Here is a 3,107-nt window from a genome sequence, read left to right as displayed (position 1 = left end):
CATTTCAAAGGTGAGGCGGATCACTGGACGAAGCCTCGCCACTGTACTAGTGTTGATGTACATGATATGGTCAAGGATTTGAAGGTAATCTTTGAAAAGGGTCCTGGCGGACAACCTATTCCGAAGGACGCTGACGGACACACACCCATGTGGAAGAAGAAATCTATATTTTGGGACCTGCCATATTGGAAAGACCTAGAGGTCCGCTCCGCAATCGACGTGATGCACGTGACAAAGAATCTTTGCGTGACCCTGCTTGGCTTTTTGGGCGTGTATGGGAAGACAAAAGATACACCAGAGGCACGGGAGGACCAGCAACGTATGCACGGAAAAGACGACATACATCCGGGTCAGGCCAGCTACGCTCTTACCAAAGAAGAGAAGGAAATCTTCTTCGAATGCCTGCTCAGCATGAAGGTACCGTCTGGCTTCTCGTCGAATATAAAGGGAATAATAAATATGGCAGAGAAAAAGTTTCAGAACCTAAAGTCTCATGACTACCACGTGATTATGACGCAACTCCTTCCGGTTGCATTGAGGGGGCTTCTACCGGAAAACGTTCGATTGGCCATTGTGAAGCTATGTGCATTCCTCAATGCAATCTCTCAGAAGGTAATCAATCCAGAAATCATACCAAGGTTACAAAATGATTTGGTGCAATGTCTTGTCAGTTTCGAGTTGGTGTTCCCACCATCCTTCTTCAACATCATGACACATGTCCTAGTTCACCTTTGCGAAGAGATTAACGTTTTGGGTCCTGTATTTCTATACAATATGTTCCCCTTTGAAAGGTTCATGGGAGTCTTGAAGAAATATGTTCATAACCGTGCTAGGCTAGAAGGAAGCATCTCGAAGGGCCATGAAAATGAGGAGGTCATTGAGTTTTGTATTGACTTTATTCCTGACCTTAAGCCGATTGGTGTTCCTGAATCGCGGCATAAGGGCAGACTGGAAGGAAAAGGCACGCTAGGAGGGCATCAAATAATATGTATGGATGAGCATTCTCTCACTGAAGCACACTACACAGTTCTACAGAATTCCGCCTTGGTGGCTCCGTATATGGAGGAACACAAGAATTTTCTACGGTCCAAACACCCGGAGAAGTCTGACGACTGGATTACACGCGAACAAACGACGACTTTCGCCAGTTGGTTGCAGAAACGTGCCCTGAATGATGGCGACATTCAAAATGACCTGTACTCGCTGTCCCAGTTACCATCTTCGAATATAATGACTTTCAAAGGGTACCAGATAAATGGGAATACATTTTACACGATCGCCCAAGATAAGAAGAGCACCAACCAAAACAGTGGTGTCCGCTTTGATGCAACAACCAACACGGGAAAGGAAACATATTATGGTTACATAGAGGACATATGGGAACTTAACTGTGGATCTGGTGATTTGAAGGTCCCTTTGTTTTGGTGCAAATGGGTCAATATGACACGAGGCGGGGTAACGGAAGACCCACAGTATGGAATGACAACAGTGGATCTCAACAATCTTGCGTATGCAGATGAACCATTTGTCCTAGCCAATGATGTGGTGCAGGTTTTTTATGTGAAAGACATGTCTACCAGGCCGAGAAAAAGAAAAGATAAGGAAGTGAATGGATCATACGACGAGCCAAAGCGCCACATAGTTCTTTCAGGAAAAAGAAACATCGTGGGAGTGGATGACAAGACAGACATGTCAGAAGATTATGAAAAGTTTGATGAAATTGCTCCATTCACAGTGAATATTGACCCGAGCATCCAGTTAAATGATGAAGATTTTTCATGGCTACGGCGCAAAGGGACACACGAGAAGAAAAAGTTTCACAGCCAAAGATCTGGGATGTGATCGGCTTCACTATCATCACTTTCTTCTGTGTTTCACACCCAGGAGGGAATGTCTGTAATAGTTAGGGTAGTTAATTATGTGTTTTGGCATTTGAAACCCGAAGAAATTTTATGTGCAAACAAATTCTTTTTCATGCATTTACTGATTTTTTTCCAGCTAAATGACCCTGAAATTGAAAAGCATTTGAAATGAACTCAGAAAAGGTTGAAAGTTGGCATGGTATCATAATTTTATACAAATAGCATGTGCAAAAAAGTAGAGAGGGTTACCGCAAAAACTGGATACACTTCGTATACAAAATGGACAATCTTTTTCGAAGTGTAAGGGTTTCCGATGAAAACTGAAATGTTACAAAGGCATTTCATTTTTTAAATAACCTAAGCATTACCAAATTGAATATAATGATAAAACACACTAATATTAAACATAAGAAAAAAGAATCACTGAAAAATCTTTTTTCAAAGTTAGTTATTCACAAACTAGTGATTCACACAAATTTCAAATAATTCAAAATTTAAACTATTCAAATTTGAAAACTACCGGCACTAACAGAAAGTTTGTAAATTTTTGTACCTAAAGCAAAAATATTCACAAAGAAAATCTAAATACAGCAAAAAACAACTAAAAATAAATAAAACAAAAAAAGCAAAAAAAATAAGAAAATAAAAAAGCCAGCCTACTGGGCCAAAGCGGCCTGCATACGACTAGAAACTCAACCTTTTGTTGGGCCAGGATGCAGGCCCGCAAAGGCCCACATGGCAGCAATGAATAGGTAGGCCCAGTAGGCCTGCTTAGGAGAGGAGCTCGAGGGAGCTACCGCACTGGGGCTTATTAACCAGTGCGGTAGCCCTTCGACTAGCGAGGTGGGACTAAACTTGCCACACCGCACTGCACCAGTGCACCCCCTTTATTACCGGGTCGTGGCACCAACTGGTACTAAAGGGGGGCCTTTAGTACTGGTTGGAGCCACCACCCGGTACTAAAGGGGGTGCGCTTCCCGCCGCTTGGCCTGGCCAAAACAGACCTTTAGTACCGGTTGATGGCTCCAACCGATACTAAAGGTCCATCCTATATATACAACAGTTGAAAAAATTCAGTTTCCCTCTGTTTCTTCCCTCTGTTTCCTCCCTCCGTCGCGCCGCCCTGCCCCGATCGACGTCGTCCCCGTCGACGTCGCCGCCCCCGCCCCTCGTCGCCGACCCCGGCCGTCCCCGCCCCTTGTCGCCGCCCCCGTCGACGTCGCCGCCTCGGCCGTCCCCTTCCCC

This window comes from Triticum aestivum, chromosome 7B (assembly GCF_018294505.1).
Source record: "Triticum aestivum cultivar Chinese Spring chromosome 7B, IWGSC CS RefSeq v2.1, whole genome shotgun sequence".
Lineage (NCBI taxonomy): Eukaryota > Viridiplantae > Streptophyta > Magnoliopsida > Poales > Poaceae > Triticum > Triticum aestivum.
This window is presented reverse-complemented; position numbering follows the sequence as displayed.